The sequence below is a fragment of the Mixophyes fleayi genome, chromosome 1, assembly GCF_038048845.1.
Source record: "Mixophyes fleayi isolate aMixFle1 chromosome 1, aMixFle1.hap1, whole genome shotgun sequence".
In the NCBI taxonomy this organism is placed as follows: domain Eukaryota; kingdom Metazoa; phylum Chordata; class Amphibia; order Anura; family Limnodynastidae; genus Mixophyes; species Mixophyes fleayi.
In genome coordinates, this window is record NC_134402.1 from 175,470,108 (window position 1) to 175,495,185 (window position 25,078).

Sequence of the window (25,078 nt, forward strand, 5' to 3'; positions counted from 1 at the left end):
ACCGTGTCCTTGTTCTTTGCCGTAAGTCTCGGACAGCCCGTACTTGGTAGACTCGGTTTAACTGTGTTTTCCCTCTTAGGTGTTACTTGCGGGCGTCCGGCGAAAACCCAATCAGGGACCGAGGTAGGATCCAGTCATCCACGCGGATCGTGGTAAATTCGGAGGTATTAGGAGTTAGTCGCCCGGTGAGGCACATCTCCGATAGGGACCTCACACTAGCATTGCCCCTTTTCTGTTACTTGCTGTGGTTATCCCATTTTGGTGAGTTTATGTTCATATAACTTTCTCTCTTTTAACCACTGATCTCCACCATCTCTTCCCTACAGTAGTCTCTTTCCTTCCCACATTAACTGTAAACCGACAGCATAATAATGTCGGCAAGCAGCGGCTCTCTCTGTCCCCGGGCTTAAAATGCTAGCTCTTCGGAACAGGGATGTCTGCAGTCACCTCCTATAGAACATTTCATATTGTGCAATGAAACTTGTGTACTTATCAGAGGTCATGTAAACAGGGCTCAGCCTGAAATAACCCACAAAGTTCATTATCATCATTTAGGCACTGTTAAAATAATCAACATAGAATATTATTGTTTTTGGGAACCATGTCTTTTACTTTATACTGCACAAATAATCTGGTGTCCAATACAAATAGAATGTGCTGTATTTATGCTAGCTGTAGAATATGTTGACCAAGAACTTTGAGTTGCTCTGTCAAATATCGAGCCGAAAATATAACTATTGTGTTTATTAAAACAAGCACAGCTATCACATAGTTGTAGTTAAAATGTAATATTAATTATAGTTATAAGCTAGCATAGTTAATATTAGTTATAAGAAAATAAAATGTTATTACCTGTGATGTTAAATTTATCACATAAAAAATAACAATTAAATGTAATTTCTGTGTATGCACTTTGTAATTCCTGCTTTTTTTGTATATATTTGCTTTTGGTGTGCTGCGAAATTCTGACAAGGTCTTAGGTGTGCTGAGGGTGAGAAAAGGTTGCAGAGCACTGCTCTACAACACCGGGCGCAGTAGGATCCGTCCAATACTTATGTGGATCATAAATTCACAAAAGAAAGCTCAGGATAAAGAAATATTGAATTAATGTCACTTGTTAATAATATTGGGCCTGATTCATTAAGGAACATACCCATTTTTTACTTACGTTTTCTCCTGGACAAAGCTATGTTACAATGTAAGGGGTACATATTACTTTATTATTTTGCACATAAGAAAAATACTGGCTTTTTTTCCCTAGATCAACTTTAAATTTCAGTGTACAAGTAAGCTATCAAGTATTTGTGTGCTACATGAAAAAACAGGCAGTATTTTCCTTATGTGCAAAATAATAAACTAATATGCACCCCATGTATTGTAACATGGTTTTGTCCACAAAACTTAAGTAAGAAAGCTTACTCAATTTTTTGCTTAACTTTCCTTAACGAATCAGGCCAATAGGCATTAATGATAAAACAGTTTAAAAAAAGTGTTTTTATTCACAATGAAACACATTTATTAGGATGTTGTTAATGTCTACTGAACATAAAATATATTTATATAGTGCTACTGTAAATTGACTGCTGTTAAATGCCCCTTCCCTGCCTCATTCACTCCCTGAAATCTTAGTCTGTATTAAGTGTCCTTTGCGTTAAGAGACGGAGCAGACAGGGCTGCTTTCATGGACGTATTTCCCGGTTCTGAGCATGCATAGAGTGATTTTGCTTACGGTGTGCTTAAAATTGGCAGATACAAATGAGGCCCTTTGACGACATTTATGGGCATTCTGTGTACTGCTAAATCGGTCCATTCTGTGAGTACAGTTATGATGACAGTGCAGTCAATTGCATAAACAGAGCATGGAGACCTGTAACTGTGTGTAGTGTCCATGTCCGGATATGTAAAAAGATAAGAAGCAAAGTGGTGTGTAAACAATCTAGGGTTTCAGGGGAGCTGCTACAGAAGACAGAGGACAAGAGTGAGAGTGATAACCACCAAGTCAGGCAGTGTTACCTTTTTGTAACACCATTTAAACACTGTCAAACTTTATTGTAACTGACCAGCTTGTGTATTTTCTCGAGAGGCGATTTGGCATCCATAATTATGCCAGCTGTGATATAAACTGTATTGATACACTAATGATATCCTGCAGTATATATTTCAAACTTACATGTGCAAGGACCCTTTCCATGTAGAAAATCGCAGAGCACTTGCATGTAAAGAGACTGGGCTACCCAGAGTAACTCTGATCACGGACATAGGGGGCCTCATAGGCAGGTCCGGAAAAATTAAGATTTTTTTTTTAATCTCCTTTGATGTCACCACACCCAACATTTTCTGTGAGATCGCAGAGTGGAAATGCAACGGCACAGAGTAATGACGGAATAAGAGACAGAAAAGGAAAATTTTGAAGAAAGAAGGCAATAGAAAGGTAAGTGAAAGGGGAGTGTGAAACTGGGGAGAAAGATGATGGGGAACAAAAGCAGTATAATGAAGGGCACAATGTGAAATGGGAAACAGAAAGGGGAGCAAAAGCAGCATAATGAAGGGCACAGCGTGAAATAGGGGAGACATGAAGGCAGGGCTGGATTAAGAAAATGTAGGCCCCTGGGCTAAGGGTACTGTGAAACCCCCAGTAATTTGTAAAGGCCCATGTCACCCCCTTCAGCAAATTCATCCGCCCCCTCAGTCCCAATGTATCACCTCCACTCTTCCTTCCCCCATGATATATAGAAACTTACTCTACTCACCCTGCTGTAAGTACAAACGCTATGGGCTGAGCGCTGCTTAGTGAGGTGGTCTCGTGAGACTACGAGTCACTAAGCTGCGCACTGTGCCGCACTGACAGCAGGGCAGCTCATAGCATCAGATATGCTGTTAGCTGCGGCTGCCTAACGAGAATGAATGGGAAGCAATGGCAGTGACAGTTGGGGGCAGGGACGCCCTGGACCTGATCGCCGGCATTATTAAGTAATAAATGTTGTTAGGGCCCCCCAGCTACCTGAGGCCCCTGGGCTATAGCCCAGGAAGCCCATTACGTTAATCCGGCTCCGCATGAAGGGGAGCAAAAGCAGCTGATGTGGATGTAAGGGGCATATGGAGAGATCTGATGACCATGCAAAGGGCATTTAGTTAGGTTTGAGGACACGTGTGGTGGTATGATGGGTATGTTGGCCATTTATGACTTTTTTAACCCTTTAACAGTTTCCTTGACAGCGATTGTCAAGTACTGTGAAGAGACTATGTAGCTCTTTGAACCCTCCTTCGCTGGATACAGCAGCCAGGTAACCGTTGTACATTCTGTTTTTTTTAATGTTTAAATACTGATTTTGTTGCAGATAATAAATATAAGCCTAATTTTATCGATAATTTACATTTTTATTCCTGTGTGGTTGTGTAGGTAGGAGCCCCAGTACACTGCTTTGCTCAGGGGCCCATGTTGCTGTAAAGATGGCTCTGGGGGGGCATGAAACTCTGTGAAAATGTAAAATCAGGGAAAATAGAATGACTGTTATCTCTATTATGATATACATGTATTATACACTGCGCATTTATTTCAAAACCTGAAGTGTTATTCCTAAGAGCTGCATGCTTACAGAATTCCTGGTTCAATAAATTTGCTTCCATGCATTTTCATGAAAGCAAAATGTTACATGTTACTAACTCATAGGTAATTTAAAAAGAAACCCTTTCCTTGGGCATTTTTCTGCTGAGCTGGTAAATATAAGCATGTCGTGCTGGATTTCTAGGTTCCAAAATTACCACCATTATATGTTCACTGAACATGGTTAAATGTAATTTTGTTGCCACTTAAAATACTCCGCTTTAATCATTATTACATTATAAAGCCCTGAGACTGAGAATAAATATAAAGAATGTCATCCAATATAGAGAGAAATGAATCATACTATGTAGGTGGCTAACATTGAAAATAATTCTATGGGCATACATTTCTGGGGACAAAGCTTTACTTGGCAGTGGTATAATAATGCGTTTGGCCATGTGGGTAGGGAGTCTGTAAGCACTGCAAAACACTGAGGCCACCTTCTAGTGAGACTAGCAAAAGTAATACATATCCACTCGCAGCTGTGGAGCAATGTGGGTGCTCCTGTGGAACAAAAACTGGAGTGGTGCTGTTCTCTAGTTTTGTTTTCAACAATTTGGTGCTGGTGGTTTGAGAAGTTAGATGCTAGAATGTAAAGGGATACATATGAGTATTGGAAAGGAAATGAAAAATACAGGCAGGTATGTTTTGTAAGAAGGGAGAGAAGTCAAGTCTTGTAAGGTAAAGGAATGAGTGATATTTGGTGAGAATAGGAAGGGGAAATATTTTGCAGGTGTGCTATGTAAGTGGGAAACAAAGATGGCAAATGCGGTTGGGAAAATGATGTGAATACAGGGATACTTGTTGTGGGGTTGGAATACAGGTACGGTTAGTGAAAATAAAATATAGAACCAAAAGGAGGTGAAAAGATGACAGCTAGTATCATTATTGTGTAAAAAAAAATTATATTATATTGTAGACACCTTTATAAGGTAGACCTATATATGTGATGATTGAAGTTCATACAGGATGAAAAGATGTGGTTAGTAAGGAGTCTGTAATACCAGCACATTAGTTGGAACTGGCACACAGATTTTTCCATACCTAGGTATGGAAGGTATGGAAAAAACTGTGTGCCAGTTCCAACTAATGTGCTGGTATGTGTGTAGTATGAAAGTAGTGTGTATGTGGAAGATGGAGGCAGGACATGCAAGTGGAAAACAGGATGTAAGTAGAGAGAAGTGTTGTAGGGTTAGAATGCAGGTAGTTAATAATGAGGTAATTAGTGAAAAAGGGAAGAATTGTTACTCTAAAATTAATCAAATATGACACATAATAAATAATAAGTAATAATGAACAAACAATCAAATAATCCTCTAAACATATGAAAAAAGGCTTGAAACTGTGTGTAAGCCCAAAGGTGTTTCGACACGGAGGAAGCCACATAATAGAAATAAAAAGCAATACAAGAGACAATAGAGAAAGCAACTACCTAAAATGACATAACTAGAACAAAGGAAACCTTACAAAGAGGATGAGGAAATAAGGGGTAGAGAGGGCCAAACTTGTTAGAGTTATCATTCAAGAGCATTAGCAAAATAAATGGAGACAATAGGTGGAGGAAGCAGAGGAAGAGGTAGGTGGAGTGAGAGAAGGGAGCTGGTTAGGATGGGACAGGGTAACAAATTGAGATAAAAGGGGTGTAGGGAAAGGAGTGGAAGCAGCAGGAGGAGCATGAGGAGAGAATTGTCTTAGGTTGGGTCAGGGTAGGCAACTGTGAAAAGATGAGGGAGCGAGTGAGGTTGTGGGCGAGTCTGATCAGGCAGGGGGTTACAAATGTGGGCAGCAGCGCAGCAGAGGATTGCTAATTTCCCTTAACTAAAATAGACACTAAGCAGACATTCATGTTATAGTAAATAACAAGAAATTAGGAGCACATACACAACTTCACTGCAGCAATACCCTACAAGAAAAGCCCCCAAAATGAAATAAATATAAAAATAATAAACAAACACACAAATATGACTAATCATACTATACATAAGGCACCACAGGCAAGACAAAAAATTGAACTGCTTGTCATTTTCCAAATACCACAATAGAAAAAAGAAATAAAAAAAACATGTTCGAAAATGATGAGGGTTTCACTGGCCCCAGTCATCTCCACACACAAAAAAACGAAAGCCTGTTTTCAGCGATGCTGTAGTTTAGGTAATGGGGCAGAACTTGGCTCAGAAGCTGCATAACACCACCAGTCAGCTCATGGCTAATTGACCATATTTCCACTCCAAACAAGTAGATTGATTACATTTGTTTTCCTTTTGAAGGGTTAACAAGATAAATCAAAATAAGTGGCCAAACAAAATAAGTATTTTGAAACCCTCAAGGAGATGAAGGTCCGGCAGGCACAACAGTATGAGCACCAAGAATGAGCACAGCATTGGTGACCAACCTCCAAAGTAAGATCCCCCAGCCCCAGGAACTGGTCGTGCTTTAGGACCGAATGAGCCAGAGGTTAAGGGAGCAGTGTCCTTAGCACCTACCTGTGCTTCTGCAACCTCCAGTGCTCGGGCCACAAGAAGCCAGTTATGGAGACCTACATTGAACATTGGCCCTGGGTGTAAACACTTCTTGCAGTGGCAGATGTGTGTGCCAAATCTAATTTCTTCCATTTCTTAAAAAAAAAATTTTTTACAAAAAGTTTGCTGGCCTTCTTCAATTAATCCAACACAGGTAATATATTAAAACATAGTATATGTTGTTCTTAGCGAAAATGGGAAAACATTTCATCTAATATTAAAATGTATACTGCTTGGTTAAAATCTGTGCATCAACAATTCTGAACATTTTTGGAAATGATCATGTGTCAAAATGCTTTACCAACATATCTTAGCCACATTTTAATGCATTATATATTGATTCAGATATAAACATAGCATGGTTTATGGAAAAAGATATTAGATGTTTTAGTTACAAATAGAAACTTTAATAAATATGCAGTATTTCTGTTTCACAATATGTATTTTTGGTTTGTACATACAAGTGAAATATTGTTTAATAACACAAGACCTCATTTCGAAAAACTACATTAGAATCTCTAAAAAGGACACCCCATTCTTAATGGTGATGTTAGGAAAAATGACATACATGTTGGCGCCTCCTGAATGGTCATGACAATGAAAGCGGATTTTGGGAAGGCCAAATGTTCACTCAAAGACTGACTTAGTGGAGGCATGAGCAAAATTGTATATGACTAGTTGATCTGTAGCTGGATGTAAAATAAGAGTGTGAAGCCATAGTTGGAAAGGGTAGGTGCTACCTCCTGTAAGTAGTACAAACAAACTTTACAAAGAAAACCTATATATGGTTCAATAGTATCTTATTACAGACACGTTAAAGTGTCTGAAATGTGTACCTTTAGAAGGGAAAAATTATCTACGTTACTTTTTAAAAGCAAACACATCATTAAAAAAAAAACTAAAAAAACTTAATAGACGCTCATGTTCACATTGTCTCAGTGCTAAGCTATGCCATATTACTGATTGGCCCATAACAAAGGAGTCATGGCTACTCCCAGGAAATTTGGTAACAAAGCTATGGATGAGGAGAGATGTATCACATATAGCTTGGACATTGATGGAATGAAAATGTTTCCTGTTCAAAAACATGGATTTCTTTCTTTCTAAAAGCTACATAAATACCATACACAGCCCCTAAGGCATGTGAACATTGTAGAAAGAAGTACAATTACTGCATTATCAGTAAAAGGGATTCCTCATGGCAAAGTAATAAAATGCACCTGTTTCATTACCCGACTAAAAGCAGTCTGTGACATTCCTGCTGCCACAGCTACTGTGGTCTGGAATGAGCCAGATGCAAGGACGTGTAACACAGACAACAATTGAGTTAGCTGTGGTATTACTGTATGGATGCCAATCATAAGCTTAAGGTCACACTGGACAATTTGCAGAGTTTTCAGGATGACATAAGATGACAGCCTGAACCAGCATATCTCCTCTGTGTCAGGCAGCACAAAGAGGCTTACACATGACCTGTACACATGGTGTTGTTGCTGCTTCTGGTGGCAAAAGCGATAATGTCTCCATCAAAGGATAATGTAAAATGCCAATTGACCAAGAATATGCAATATGTCTGAAAAAGGAAAAAAAACAACAAAACAATACTAATAAATAAGGCAGAAATAATTTTTAAAAAATGTGTTTAATGTTCCCTGATACCCAAATTCTTTCTACTCCCTTTGGGGGCTCCCTCGGCATCCTGACATCAGAATAAATTGATTAGGCGCATCGTTTCGGCAGCTACTTGTCAAATAGCGGCAGACTGGAGTATGCAATCCCCTCCCTCCATGCAGTCCATAATTAGTAGAGTCTGCCGGATGGAGTATATGATCAGCATTATTCAGAACACTTCGAGAGTTTTCACCAAGGTTTGGGACCCATGGTTAGCCTTCTTTCAGGTGTGCCCACCCTTTACATAACCCTGCTCTAACACCTCATCTCTTTCTTGGACTTCTCTTTCCTTACAATGGATCTAGTCACTTCTTACCCTCCTTCCTTTTCCCCCCCTCCTCTCGTTCCTTTCTTCCTCTATATTCTCTCTTTCCTTCTTTCCTCTTTCTACAAAAACTTTGGGTCACTCGCTGCTACTAAATTTAAAGGTCCGGTTGTCGTAGTGTTTCATATGTTCTACGCTGGCCGTTGATTTGATTACTTCTTGTCTATGCTTGATAATTGGATTCACTATGTCAACCGTTTTTTCTTTTGCTGTTGTTATTTTGACCTTACAAAATAAAACTTTAAAAAAAAAAAAATTGTTTAATGTTAAACATTTTTTAAAATATTTACATAGATATGCCATCACAAAAACACATATCATACATAAGAAAAAGAAAGATTAAATAAGTAATGCATTGCCACAAACAATGAAGTAACTACTAGTAGCTGGAGAGGTCAAGCCCCAATCATCCAATCAGAAATGACTAGTTAGTGTTGCCGATTGTCATCATCATCAGTGTGTATTTAAAGCTGACATCCAGTTGCCTTTTTACGTTAATCTTTTTTTTAACCATTTCCTGCTTATGCCTTCATTTATGTCAAAGTGCACTATGTCTCTACTGTATGAATAAACGTCACTGCTTTACAGCATGAACTGGAACAGAGAGGGCTTCATATAGAATTGGACATAAAATGCTGCTTTGATTTTCTGTGCATGCTCATAGCCTGGGCTGGTTATAGCTAATGGTAGGGGGAGAAACATCATGGGGCCTGTAAAAAATGCCCCCCCCCTTACGGATTATGAACCCCATGATGATAACACTGGGGTTCTCCTAACCGAACTGGACAGTGGGTGCCTGGATAGTAAGTTAGGTGTTCAAACACTGTACTTTATTATCAGCACTTTAAGTCCAATCATGCTCTGTTAATCATTAACTGCTTTATATTTGGGTACTTGCAGCATTATAAGTGCCAGCATAACCATGGCTGCCAGATCATACTAATGTATATAGAACTACAAGTGCCTGCATGAACAACAGGACAGGGCCTACTGGAACCAGTAGTTCTACAAAGTAGAATACTTGAAAAGAAATAACATTTTTATTAGGCTCCTAAATAATTTAGGATCCTTTTTTCTTCCTCCTTGAAGTAATCCAAGGGTTAAATAAAAATAAAGCAAAACATGTAGGATAGTGTAGTACTTGCTATGCTAGGAGCCATGACAAAATGGATGATAAGGCACTCTTCCGCAAACAACTTGCCTGTGATTGGCTGGGTTGTGAGAAAACTTCTGAATAAGTTTCTAGTTTGCTACAATGAACTTCAATGAAACAATAAAGTTCATTCACAGCCCATGTGGGGTCTATAAGCAAGCAGTTTTCTCACCCTCCAGTCAGAGGAAAGCTAGTCTGTTTGATACTCACAAACAGGCCCCTATTCATTCTTTCTTCGCAGTTCCTACTGCATTGTCCTACATGGGTTTTTTTTATTGATCCAATGGATTACTTCAAGAAAGAAGAAAAGATGATCCCAAAGTATATAATAGTCTATTAAAGATTATAAAAAGTGAACTGGAAGTCTTTATATTAAAGTATTTGTTATGTAGTGTGTGTTGATTGACTTTTCCAGAAGCCTGGTTGCCAGATTATGCTATAAGTCTACAAGCCATTATACCCAGAAGTTAATGGCAGCCAGGACTTGAGGAGACTTCTAATTGCACATAGTAAAGTACTGCTTTGTAACACTTTAACTTATTACCTGAACCCGCAGAGTCGGTATGATATTTGTACTCCCTAGGAAGAGCGGCCTGCATTTTTTTTTACAAGCCCAATTTCTCTTGTTAATTCATACCTGAACTATCCAGACTAGGGCTGTCCCATGCTGTGGGTATCACTGTTAAAGTGTGACCAGCCTCTTATATCTTGGCGCTGGTGGCGGCTTTTGTTTGTATCCAGTGTAGGCTATGAGCGCTGTTGCTGGTTTGCAGCGAGTAGGTTATGTGCATGTCCAGTATAAAACAAATTTGGCTTATCTGTACGTGAGGCCCAGAACATGCACACACATTTCCAACACAAGCAACACAATTTCTATTTCTAAAGAGAAAACTAATGATACAGCTAGGCTCTTGACTATAATTTTTCATCTAGCGCTTGCTGCTAGTACGATAGATTCCTCTCTTGAGGAGTAATTGTGTTCTGGAAAAAAAGAAAAATATGGGAAGGGATGTAGAGTTGTGCAATGGGATCATGTTGATTGATTAAATGTTTCAGAAACGTTCAGCATGTGCCACCATTTCTTCTGTTGCTTATCTACCTATCTGTCCACATCCTTAGTGCCCCCCCCCCCAACAAAAACATCCATTCTATTCTGCACCTGCACATCTGAAATTGATAAGACTTTCTTGCAGTGATTAAAACAGAAGTGAGCCCAGGTTAAAACTATTCTAGTAAAATTAATTGTTCAGAGACCGCGTGTCTCTAGCCCTCTATAAAGCCCCCTGTAATTTACTGCACAGCGTACCACCTGTGTGATACAGCTGTCTCAGCCATTTTCCTGACAAAAGAGAAAGTGATGTTTGGTGAATTTAAAGCCATATGCTTTTGAGGTTTCCTTTTTCAACTAACTAAAAACATGTGTGGTATATGTACCAGAGAAACCTTATTGCCAACCAACCATAACAGCCTGGGCCTTTTGTGTCAAACTAAAGACCAGTGATCCAGGCCCTCTATGAGGAGGAAAAATATACAGAATCTATACCTGTGTGTGCTAAACAAATAGCGTCAGGAACTCTTTGGTGGAATTAATCAATGCATTTATTTGTCCATTGGCCCAGACTCAAAATGTTGAAGCAAAAACTTTAAACGGATTCCTAGATATCTATCTAGACAGGTTACACAGTTCTCCTTGCAACTTTGCTGTAAGATTTTCCACAGAGCTCAACTCAAAGATCATCTAAATAAAACATTTTAATAGATTTCCTATTTCCTTTCATGTGATATACGCAATTCCATGTATTGCTACCGTGTATGTGCATTTAATGAATGGCAGGTTGTTATCCTTAACAGGTATTATTCCAGAGGAGTTGGTAAGCTATGACATTAACCCAAACTCAATTTTTTTAGAAAGATTACTTGAAGGTACATGGTATACTTTCACAATTTGCTTATTACTTGCTGCTGGGATAGACTACTACAGACAGAAAAGAATCAACATACTCCACTGGGCACAGAGTAAATCCATTTTGTGACATGAATATACACATTTCAGTATTGCACATATGAACCTAACTGCATCCGCATTTAGATTTTTGGAGTATTTTAAACTTGTGGTCTATTATGTCTAGAGAGGAGCAAGTGTAAAGCTGGGTACACACTACAGAACATTACTGCAGATGCAAATTCTGCAACTATTTTACCAAAGACTGAAAGTCCCGATGATCATGTGTACAGACCTCCATGATTTACATTCAGATTTGTGCTCTTAATCTCTCATAACCATCTGCACCTAGATTGCTGGTCATGAGTGCGTACACCATCATCATCATCAATATTTTATTTATATAGCGCCACTAATTCTGCATCGCTGTACAGAGAACTCACTCACATCAGTCCCTGCCCCACTGGAGCTTACAGTTTAAATTCCCTAACATACACACACACACACACACACACACAGACTAGGGTCAATTTGATACAAGCCAATTACACTACAAGTATGTTTTTGGATTGTGGGAGGAAACCGGAGCACCCGGAGGAAACTCACGCAAACACAGGGACACCATACAAACTCCACACAGATAAGTCCATGGTCAGGAATTGAACTCATGACCCCATTGCTGTGAGGCAGAAGTGCTAACCACTAGGCCACTGTGCTGCCTCCTTAAGTCCCTTAAGCCTGGTGTAAAGATACGTGATGATGATGATGATTATGATGATGAATCCAGTGGCTCATTCTAAACACTTTTGATTGGCTGTTTGCATATTGACCACTCCCCCAGCTTTAATTAATAAATTAATTCATTATTATTAATAAACCATATTTTATCAAGTCGCAGCCTTCTTTTTGTATTACGTACTAGTTATTTCCATTTGGAGAACTACAGGAAAGATTCCTATCGGATTTACAAAAGGGTAAGTGATGGATGTGTATTTTATTACATTATGTGACTTTCGCATTTATTAATAATACTGTCAAGACACTATTTTCTCTTGTGTATATGAAACCTTATTACATTATATCCTAGGTTCCCAAACTGTGCGCCGTGGCTCCCAGGGGTGCCGCGGCGCTGTCACAGGGGTGCCATGGACAGGAAGAAGAGGAAGGAAAAAGAAAAAAAAACTACTTACCAATCCGGCGGTGCCCGGGACCCAGCATCCTCCTCCTTCCTCGTTTCTCACTAAATGCCGGGCGTGACTGTCCACGGTGAGGGCACAGCGAGGGGCAGAGGCTGAGGGGGCAGAGTGGGCAGATGCTGAGGGGACAGAGCGGGCAGATGCTGAGGGGACAGAGCGGTCAGATGCTGAGGGGACAGAGCGGGCAGATGCTGAGGGCACAGCGAGGGGCAGATGCTGAGGGGACAGAGCGGGCAGATGCTGAGGGCACAGCGAGGGGCAGATGCTGAGGGGACAGAGCGGGCAGATGCTGAGGGCACAGCAAGGGGCAGAGGCTGAGGGGACAGAGCGGGCAGAGGCTGAGGGGACAGAGCGGGCAGAGGCTGAGGGGACAGAGCGCTCAGAGGCTGAGGGGACAGAGCGGGCAGAGGGGACAGAGCGGGCTGAGGGGACAGAGGCTGAGGGGGCAGAGGCTGAGGGGGCAGAGTGTGTGTGTGTGTGGATGCAGGGGGCACTGTGTGTGTGGATGCAGGGGGCACTGTGTGTGTGGATGCAGGGGGCACTGTGTGTGTTAGCTGTAAATTATTCTTTGACAGAAATATAATTGAAAAAAATATACATAAATAAATTCTTTTCCCTTGGATTTATGTGTATTATTTTTGTATACAACTAAATAAGTATTTCTGTTCTGACCTAAATGCTTATTACGTCTTTTTGACTACTTATAAAACGGGACTGCTCAGTAATTATTTTGGAGGGGTGTTTTGAAAAATTTTTGGAGACTCTAAGGGTGCTGCGAACTGCAAAAGTTTGGGAACCACTGCATTATATCCTTTTGTATACCTAACATACTTTTGACATGGAAATACTTCTATGATTTCAGTTTGATGTATCTTGAGATATGCACCACTCAATATATAAATGTAGGCAGGGGCGGATTGGGTACATAAAGTGGCCCTGGAAAAAAATCTGGAAGTGGCCTCATGTGGGCGGGACCAAATAAAGTGTAGGCAGGGCAAACACAAAAAGAGGTGGGATTAATACAAAGTTGATTAGGCCATCAAAAGGCTGAATATTGCTAGACTGCCCATTACATACCACCGTTGTCCCAACATTCCCACTCATGGGACAGAGCCCTAAATCAGGACTGTCCCGCTGAAACATATTCATGTTTATTTAATAACATGTTGCAGAGGAACTGCCAATATAGAAAAATACAGTTGGCAGACTGTCCTGCTGTCTCCTACCTGTTCTTGTTGCTTTCCCTACCTGTGGTTGCTGGTGTCTCTTGATCAGTGGCCACTTGTCTGGATCCTGGAATGCTGGGGGCCCTATTTGGAAAAAAAATAAGTACATGAAATATATAAAACTCCAACAAGCTTCGGTGTTAAATCAAAAGCACCCACATTTAATAAATAGGCTTCCCTCCAGCCCCAATATTAAAATGCTAGAATTCACATTTAATAAATAAACCTATTTCCCTCCAAACAGCCCCAGCAATAAATTAACATCATTTACATTTAATAAATATAACCATTTCCCATGACCGTGCCGGCATTAAATAATTCATATTTAATAAATAGCCCTCTTCCCAAACTCAGCCCCGCATTCAATAGCCCCAAACCACCCCACCATTAAATTACAGGTCCTGTCACCTCACCTTAAATCAATAGACTCTACTAATAAATTAAATAGCACCCACCATTAAATAATTTGCTCCAACTTGCAGTTCACCATTAAATTACTAGCCTACCTTCCACCCAAATTAAAGTAGAGAACGTCCACAGCTCCAGCAATAAATTAATAGCATTTATGTTTAATAAACCTATTTCCCGCAACCATCACTGGCATCAAATAAATCAAATTCCATTTAATAAATAGACCTCATTCTTCCCAAACTCACCCCCACATTCAATTAATAGCCCCCAAACCATCCCTTCTTAAATAGCCCCCGGTATTAAATTAAATTGCCCTACCATCACTCCACAAACAAAATAGCACCCATTAATTAGCCACCACCTACCTCACACCCATATTACAATGCCATAAGCCCCCTTTGCCAAAACACTACATTGCCACAAGCCCTCTTTGCCAAAACACTACATTGCCACAAGCCCCCTTTGCCAAAACACTACATTGCCACAAGCTCCCTTTGCCAAAACACTACATTGCCACAAGCCCCCCCTGCAGCCTTCACACACACACACACACACACACACACACACACACACATTGTCCTCAGCCCCCCCTGCTGCCTACACACACATACACACATGGTCATCAGCCCCCCTGCTGCCTACACACACACACACACACACATTGTCAACAGCCCCCCCCTGCCTTCACACACACACACACACACATTGTCATCAGCCCTCCCTGCTGCCTACGCACATGGTCATCAGCCCCCCCCCCCTGCCTTCACACACACACATTGTCATCAGCCCCCCCTGCTGCCTACACACATGGTCATCAGCCCCCCCCCTGCCTTCGCACACACACACATTGTCATCAGCCCCCCCTGCTGCCTACACACATGGTAATCAGCCCCCCCCTGCCTTCACACACACACATTGTCATCAGCCCCCCCTGCTGCCTACACACACACAGTCATCAGCCCCCCCTGCTGCCTACACACACACAGTCATCAGCCCCCCCTGCTGCCTTCACACATACACCTTGCAATCAGCCCCCCTGCTGTCTTCATACACACACACACACATTGCTATCAGCCACGCCTCCGCTCACATATACACACACTGGAATCAGCACCTCGCCGCTGCGCACACACACTCACAGGAATCGCCCCCACTCCTCTCACACACACTGAAATCAGCACCATGCCGCTGCGCTCCGCTCACTTACCTTTCAGCCGCTTCCAAGCTGCGCTTCTCTGCTCACATGGGACGACACCTGTCACATGGTGCGCGTCCCATGTGATATCCACTTCTTGTTGGATAGGCCACAGGGGGGGGAGAGACAGGTCTCAGGATATAAAAAAAAGTAAGGCCTATGACCAATCCGCCCCTGGATGTAGGTATGCTTTTTTTGCAAGAAACAGAATTGTATTCTTGGCGCAAAATGTATGAAATGAGCCTCAGAAGTTTGCAGGTATAGGGTACATGCACACTGACCATGGGGCTCTGGTTTCCATCTGCCTGAGGACGTCTGTGTTCACTGACCTCACTGAAGATGGTTGTAAATGGAGAATCATTAATCTCTATGGTAAATGCAGCAAAAATAAAACAAGGAATGTTCATTCTTAGTGTACATCTTACTATAACCATGCCTTTATAGCTGTGCTCCAAAAAGTAACTCCTGCAGCTCTCTGCTGTAATTTACAACAGTGGTACACCAGACAAGACATGTTACAAACTTTTCTAAATTTAAAAAAATGTTCTTCACTCCAAAAGTATGCCTTTTATAAACAGTTTTAGTTTACATCTGTACTATTTTTACTAATCATAAATGCCAGCCCAATATATCTATGAATATTTCAGCCCTAAAGCTTGCTGCTGCTTAGGGCAAACTTGACACCTGGAAATCTCACAATATTTTTTTACAAAAACCTATCCCTATTCTCTACTATACACTCTCTTTTAACTTAATCATGTGACTGAGCAGTGGCGCACGCAGGGGGGGTTTCTGGGTCTCCAGAACCCCCCCTCCGCTAAAAAAGTGCCTCACATATCGGCACTGTACTATACAGCAGCCGTGGCGCTGTCTAAGAAGCGTCCGCAGCGGTGCTGTATTGTATACAGCACCACCGCGGACGCTTCTTTGACAGCGCCGCAGCTGCTGTATAGTACAGTGCAGCCGAAACGGAGCTGCCGTTTTTTTCAGGGGTGGAGGAAACCCCCCCCTGAAAAATCCTCTGTGCGCCCCTGCTGAGGATGAAGGAGCTTGATACAGACTTGGGGGTAAATGTATGAACATGCGGGTTCTTCAACACCCACGTGTTCAGCGCGTTCGGCGATTAAACTTCCCTTTACTGAGCTGACTGCCAGTGGAAGAGAAGACAGGACCACAACTTTCCAGAGGACAGCTATACGACAACAAAACTGCAAGAACAAGCAAGAAAAGCAGTTCCCTCCACAGTGGGAAGTACAGTGGACAGACTATATCTAGCTCTTTCAAACCTCCTCCCCTGGATACTGCACCAAGGAGGACGATCTGAATCATTTTGAATTTTTTATTGCTTTGATCTTTGGTCATGTGACCTGATCGAATTATAAATTGACTTGCCATTACAACAATTACCATTCCTCTGATGAAACCGGACTGCCCGGAGAAACGCGTCAGGATTGGCTATTTCGTATCAGCTGACTAGCTGACCAACTAACCCCGCCCTTCTACCCCGGGGTACTGTGTGCCGGACTGTTGTTTGTAGTTTCCTTACAATCACGGAGATAACGGACACTTCCTATTACTACACCAACTGTGGAGGACTCTCTACAAACGATTGGAGACCTGAGGAGCTAAGTATCGCTATGCTTAAAACAATACAGCATTTGGTTTGATACTGTGTACTTTGTACAAACATACTTGCATAACGACTGCCGCTTGGTCCCGCTGTGAGCGGTTTTGTGGTGTCCACATAATTCAAGCTGGGCGGCCACCACAATCCAACATTGGATAAACAAGTTTAACTCCATATATGCTCTCAATCAGGAATTTGAAGGCTTCCAACGAGGAATTTGAAGGCTTACTGATGTTTTATTACATGCCTAAATTGCTTATCAATAATCGTTTTGCCTTCGTGTTCTATTTATTTTGACCTGGGATTTTTTGTCCATATGTTATTATATAATCAAGAAGAGTTCCTACCCAGTTTGGTTTATTTTTCATATGCTCATTTTTTGAGCTGAACAAACAACCTTGTTTGTCTGTGCTTGACCATATCTACATAACTTTTATATGTTATGCTTCATAGCGCTATGTAGCTCTATGACATCATAATCTGCATAATAGTTTTGGTCTTGCTTATTAACCGGTTTTATTATTGCATTATAATTGGTCCGGACCACAGATTGAATTAAATCTTTTGTTTACATATATATTGCCATATATTGGTCAATTATTCATTGCTGGTGCACCAGTTTATATGATAAGTAATTGTACATCAAGTTGGCGATATTTATTCTATTTCAACAATTATCCATGTGTCACGGGCACTAGGAGTCTTTACCCAGGGATCACCAGGTGATAGGCTTACCAGAGCAGTATAGGTGGTAATATGGTACTCTGGTAGCAGGGTGATCACGGAACAGGAAATAGCAGGTGATGAGATGCTCAGGAAAGTCTATGACTAGCAGCACTGGCAATATGGAGGTAGTAATACACGAGGAACTGTATGGACAAAGGACACGTGAAGGTAGTCAGTGGTCTGCGGTAGCAAGTTGTACCACTGCTATAGTGAGGAGGAATGTCCAACAGAAACGAGGGGGTGATGAGAGTCAGCGGTCTGCAGATAGCAAGTTGTACCGCTGTCTGAGTGAAGGAGTGGAATCCAAGTGGAGGTATCCGGGTAGTCAGTGGTCTGCGATAGCAAGTTGTACCACTGCTATGTGAGAGGATACTGGAACAGGTGATACAGGAAACAGGGATCAGTGGTCTGCCTTCAGCAAGTTGTACCACTGAATATATATGTGAGGAGGTGCACGGGGAGAGACTGCAACACAAGATATACACGGGCACCTTGACTTTGAACCACAGTGATATGCACAATATAAATGTATAGATGACTGAACAATACTGCCAATATAGAAAGTCTCTTGAAGTAGTCCAGCATAAGATAACACAGTCAATGATGGCAATAGACTCAGCGGATAGCACACTCCAGAGGAGAACCAACACAGTCCAGCAAGGTATGCAATACACAGCACAGTCAATGAGAAGTATGCATACCGTGGTTCAGGAGGCAGTCAGACAGGAGTGCAGAGATACCTGAACGGCAGGAGGCCGGCAGGATGCGAAGTCCCTGGATGGGTGAAGCGGTGGTCTAGTAGGTGCAGCGCACGGGTAGGTAGACCAGCAGGGAACACAGGAAAGCGTGGAGAGCGGATCAGCAGTAGATGGATGAGTAGTGCTGAGGAGTAGCAGCAGCGGGTCTCTGCGGGAACACGGAGGTAGCCAATAGCAACCAGCAGGTGCAGTAACGATGGGACACGGGAGAGCAGAGTTGAACAGGCACTGTTGATCACGGAGAATAGCGGGTAGCAATAGTGGAGGCAGACTCAAGGAAACACGGGAGCGTTGACAAGGACTGAAGACTGAAGCGCACAGAGGCAGCGGATAGGAATCAGCCAAACAGTCACGATGAAACACAGACGGGTTGCAGGTTGAAGACTGTAGTGCACGGAGGCAGCGGATAGGAATCAGCTAGCAGTCACGATGATGAAACACAGACGAGTTGCAGGTTGAAGCCTGTAGTGCACGGAGGCAGCGGATAGGCATCAGCTAACAGTCCCAATGATACATGGTAGAGTTGAAGTGATTAGAAGACTGTAGTGCACGGAGGCAGCGGATAGGAATCAGCTCACAGTCACGATGATATAGTAGATGGTAGAAGTGGTATGGGAACCACAGTAGCAGAAGTGGTTTGGAAACCACAGAGGTAGAAGTGGTTTGGAAACCACAGGAATCAGCAGGGCTGAATGAACAAGGAAACACAGGAACACCTTCAGAGACTCATGGGGAATGAGACTCCAAGATCAGGCAACGTGGTGTTGACCACAGGTGCTTAATATAGGGAGGTTGCCTGATCTGCCAATTAAGTTAAAGGAACATACACTGAAGGTTTGGAAAGGGCTGCGCATGCGCAGTCCCTCAGGATAGAGGACGTCCACGGTTCCTAATAGTCCGGGAAGAAGCACTCACAGTCCGGTGAGTGACAGTACCCCCCCTTTTAAAGGTGGGCACAGAACGCCTGGAACCGGGCTTGTCCGGATTTTTGGAATAAAACTTCTTCAGAAGGGCAGGAGCATTAAGATCTTCAGCTTTGATCCATGAACGCTCTTCAGGACCAAAGCCCTTCCAATGAACGAGGAAACGGAGGACTCCTCGCGAAATTTTTGCATCCAATACCTCAGTAATCTCGAAATCCTCCTCCTGATGAACTTGAACTGGCTGCGGTGCTGAGGGAGGAGTCGAGAAACGATTGATAATAAGAGGTTTGAGTAAGGACACATGGAAGGCATTGGAAATCCGAAGATTCTTAGGAAGAAGAAGTTTAACACATACTGGATTGATAACTTGAATGATCCTATATGGACCAATAAAACGAGGGGCGAATTTCATAGATGGAACCTTCAAACGAATATTTTTGGTAGATAACCAGACACGATCTCCAATTTTTAGTGGTGGAATAGCCCGCCTCTTCTTATCTGCGAAAGACTTATATTTGTTAGATGTCTTCTTTAAACAGGTTTTGACCTGAGACCAGATATTTTTGAAGGTCTGACAAGCAGTCTCCACAGCAGGAACTTGGGTGGGCGGGAGGGCAGGAAATTCCGGAAAAGACGGATGGTGACCGTAGACCACAAAGAATGGAGTTTTGGATGATGACTCATGGTACATGTTGTTATGGGCGAATTCAGCCCAAGGGAGCAATTCTACCCAGTTGTCTTGGTTGGCTGAAGAGAACATCCTAATAAAAGTCTCAAGATCTTGATTGACTCGTTCCGTTTGTCCGTTAGATTGCGGATGGTAAGACGATGAGAGTGCTAATCGTATGCCCAAGGTTTTACAAAGGGCCCGCCAGAATCTGGAAACGAATTGTACTCCTCTATCTGACACAATCTCAGACGGACATCCATGGATGCGGAAGATTTCTTTAATGAAATGTTCAGCCAGAGTAGACGAGGAAGGTAAACCGGACAGAGGGACGAAATGAGCCATCTTCGAAAATCTGTCTACCACTACCCAAATAGTATTGTGATTCTTACTTGGTGGCAAATCAGTAACGAAATCCATACTAATATGGGTCCAAGGCTTGGACGGAATGGGTAGTGGTCGCAGCAACCCTGCTGGAGTTCTGCGGGAGGATTTGAACTGAGAACATAAATCACAGGAAGCAATAAACTCTTTGACGTCTCTCCTCATTGAAGGCCACCAGTAACTACGAGAGAGAATCTCAAAGGTCTTATGTTCACCGGCGTGTCCAGAAAAACGAGAGGCATGGAACCACGAAAGGATTTTCCTCCTCAGAGTAGGAGGCACGAGGGTCTTCCCAAATGGTAGCATTTTGGTGGATGACGCAGCCAGAGAAATACATTTGGGGTCTAGAATAGCATGGTTGGGAACCTCTTCTACATCAGAGGACGTCACAAAAGCTCGAGATAGAGCGTCAGCTTTCTTGTTCTTAGCAGCTGGTTTGAAGGTTATAATTAATTCAAAACGGGAAAAGAAAAGAGACCATCTTGCTTGACGAGGGTTCAAGCATTGAGCAGATTGCAAATATGACAAGTTCTTATGATCCGTGAAGATCGTCACAGGATGGCGAGCTCCTTCCAACAAGTATCTCCATTCCTCTAATGCAGCTTTGATGGCCAGCAACTCCTTGTCCCCGATAGTATAGTTTTTCTCTGCGGGCAGAAGACCCCGAGAGTAGAAGGCACAAGGATGTAATTTTTGTTGCTCCGAGCGTTGGGAGAGAATAGCTCCTAAGCCCACATTAGAGGCATCTACTTCTAGGAAGAAGGGGAGTGTCACATCAGGTTGTCGCAGAATGGGAGCAGACGAGAAGGACTCTTTGAGGATTTGAAAGGCTTGGAGAGCCTCAGATGACCATTGCTTAGTATTAGCCCCTTTCCGAGTTAAGGCCACAATGGGAGATGCAATGGATGAGAAGTCTTGAATGAAGCGTCTATAGTAATTGGCAAAACCTAAAAAACGCTGGATGGCACGAAGAGTAGTTGGCTGAGGCCAATGTAGTACAGCATTTACTTTGTCTGGATCCATCTTCAGGCCAACTCCGGAAACTATATACCCCAAGAATGGAATCTGGGGTAACTCGAATGAACATTTTTCCAATTTACAGAACAATGAGTTTTTCCGTAGTCTGGAGAGGACCTCTGCCACATGTTGGTGATGAGAAGGCAGGTCCTGTGAGAAGATCAATATGTCGTCCAGGTAGACAACGACACATACATATAATAAGTCCCGAAAGATCTCATTGATGAAACCCTGGAAAACCGCGGGGGCATTACACAGCCCGAAGGGCATTACTAAATATTCGTAATGCCCATCTCTGGTGTTAAACGCGGTCTTCCATTCGTCACCGGAACGGATTCTAATTAAATTGTAGGCACCACGAAGATCCAACTTAGTAAATATCCGAGCTCCCTTGATGCGATCAAATAGCTCAGTGATCAGCGGAATGGGATACCGATTCTTGATAGTAATGGCGTTGAGTCCACGAAAATCTATACAAGGGCGTAATGATCCATCCTTCTTTTTGACGAAGAAGAACCCAGCTCCAGCGGGAGAGGTGGAAGGTCGAATGAACCCACGCTGGAGATTCTCCTGTATGTACTCAGATGTGGCTTGAGTTTCAGGTAACGAGAGAGGATAGACCCGACCCCTGGGAGGAGTCTTGCCAGGTAGAAGGTCGATCGGACAATCCCAAGAACGATGAGGAGGAAGACGTTCAGACTGAGCTTTATCAAACACATCGGCAAATGAAGCATACTGAGGAGGGAGTCCCGGGGAGGACGATGAGATGGAAGATTGCTGTACTTTAAGAGGAATAACTTGAGAGAGACAACGATGGTGACATTCAGGCCCCCAAGACGTAACTTGAGGGGTGCGCCAGTCAATCTGGGGAGAGTGACATTGAAGCCATGGAAGGCCTAAGACAATCGGACTTGTCGTAACAGGAAGAATTAAAAACGAAATTTCTTCATGGTGTAGTACACCAATCTGAAGGGTTACTGGAGACGTACTCTGGGTGATGAGACCATTGATGAGACGTGATCCATCTATAGCCGTCACAGTAATGGGTGTTTTTAAAGTGATCACTGGTAGGGACCATTGATTCACTAGTGATTTAGAAATGAAATTTCCTGCTGCTCCGGAATCAATCAATGCCTGTGACTCAAAGGATTTGGTAGCAAAGGAAATCGTAACATCGAAAGCGCAGACTTTAGATTTCATAGACAATGGAGAGGACTCCAGGGACCCTAACTTCACCTCTCCAGAACTAGTTAGGGCCTGGCATTTCCCGATTTCTTAGGGCAAGAACTGAGCATATGTGTGGAATCAGCACAATAGATACAGAGTCTATTCTTTACTCTTCGTTTCCTCTCTTCTAAAGATAATTTGGAACGTCCTATCTCCATGGGAATCACAGAAGGTGAAACTGGACGAAATTGAGGGTTTAAACGAAGAGGTGCTTTAGCAGAAGTTGTTTTCTCAGATTCTCTTTCACGAAATCTCATGTCTACACGATGGCAAAGAGAGATCAAATCTTCTAGTGACGAAGGAAGCTCTTGGGTAGTCAGTGCATCTTTAATTTTATCGGAGAGCCCCTGCCAGAAGGCGGCAACTAATGCTTCAGTGTTCCACTGAAGTTCAGAGGCTAAGATCCTAAATTGAATGACATACTGTCCTACTGTATGGGAGCCTTGTCGCAAACGAAGAATGCTGGAAGCAGCGGAGGTCACACGACCTGGTTCATCGAACACACTTCGGAACGTGGAAATGAATTTGGCACTATCTTGTAGAATTGGATCGTTTCTTTCCCACAGAGGGGAGGCCCAAGCCAGGGCTTGTCCAGAAAACAATGAGATAAGATAGGCCACTCTGGAACGATGGGTAGAAAAATTTTGAGGTTGGAGTTCAAAATGGACTGAACATTGGTTAAGGAAACCTCTACAAGTTTTGGGGTCCCCGTCATATTTTGACGGAGTAGGCAGGTGAAGCGTAGGAGCTGTAGACACCTGGGATGGCACTGGGGAAACGGAGGAAAGCACAGGAGCTTCAATACTAGCTGTAACAGTCTGTCCAGATGTTCCTTGGGAGGTTAACGATTGGTAACATTGAAGTAACAGCTGTTGGCGAGCATCCTGTTGCTCCACACGGCTGACCAGATGCTGCAGCATCTCTTTAGCAGTAGGTTCCGTATCTGGGTCTGTCATGGCCTGATCTTACTGTCACGGGCACTAGGAGTCTTTACCCAGGGATCACCAGGTGATAGGCTTACCAGAGCAGTATAGGTGGTAATATGGTACTCTGGTAGCAGGGTGATCACGGAACAGGAAATAGCAGGTGATGAGATGCTCAGGAAAGTCTATGACTAGCAGCACTGGCAATATGGAGGTAGTAATACACGAGGAACTGTATGGACAAAGGACACGTGAAGGTAGTCAGTGGTCTGCGGTAGCAAGTTGTACCACTGCTATAGTGAGGAGGAATGTCCAACAGAAACGAGGGGGTGATGAGAGTCAGCGGTCTGCAGATAGCAAGTTGTACCGCTGTCTGAGTGAAGGAGTGGAATCCAAGTGGAGGTATCCGGGTAGTCAGTGGTCTGCGATAGCAAGTTGTACCACTGCTATGTGAGAGGATACTGGAACAGGTGATACAGGAAACAGGGATCAGTGGTCTGCCTTCAGCAAGTTGTACCACTGAATATATATGTGAGGAGGTGCACGGGGAGAGACTGCAACACAAGATATACACGGGCACCTTGACTTTGAACCACAGTGATATGCACAATATAAATGTATAGATGACTGAACAATACTGCCAATATAGAAAGTCTCTTGAAGTAGTCCAGCATAAGATAACACAGTCAATGATGGCAATAGACTCAGCGGATAGCACACTCCAGAGGAGAACCAACACAGTCCAGCAAGGTATGCAATACACAGCACAGTCAATGAGAAGTATGCATACCGTGGTTCAGGAGGCAGTCAGACAGGAGTGCAGAGATACCTGAACGGCAGGAGGCCGGCAGGATGCGAAGTCCCTGGATGGGTGAAGCGGTGGTCTAGTAGGTGCAGCGCACGGGTAGGTAGACCAGCAGGGAACACAGGAAAGCGTGGAGAGCGGATCAGCAGTAGATGGATGAGTAGTGCTGAGGAGTAGCAGCAGCGGGTCTCTGCGGGAACACGGAGGTAGCCAATAGCAACCAGCAGGTGCAGTAACGATGGGACACGGGAGAGCAGAGTTGAACAGGCACTGTTGATCACGGAGAATAGCGGGTAGCAATAGTGGAGGCAGACTCAAGGAAACACGGGAGCGTTGACAAGGACTGAAGACTGAAGCGCACAGAGGCAGCGGATAGGAATCAGCCAAACAGTCACGATGAAACACAGACGGGTTGCAGGTTGAAGACTGTAGTGCACGGAGGCAGCGGATAGGAATCAGCTAGCAGTCACGATGATGAAACACAGACGAGTTGCAGGTTGAAGCCTGTAGTGCACGGAGGCAGCGGATAGGCATCAGCTAACAGTCCCAATGATACATGGTAGAGTTGAAGTGATTAGAAGACTGTAGTGCACGGAGGCAGCGGATAGGAATCAGCTCACAGTCACGATGATATAGTAGATGGTAGAAGTGGTATGGGAACCACAGTAGCAGAAGTGGTTTGGAAACCACAGAGGTAGAAGTGGTTTGGAAACCACAGGAATCAGCAGGGCTGAATGAACAAGGAAACACAGGAACACCTTCAGAGACTCATGGGGAAT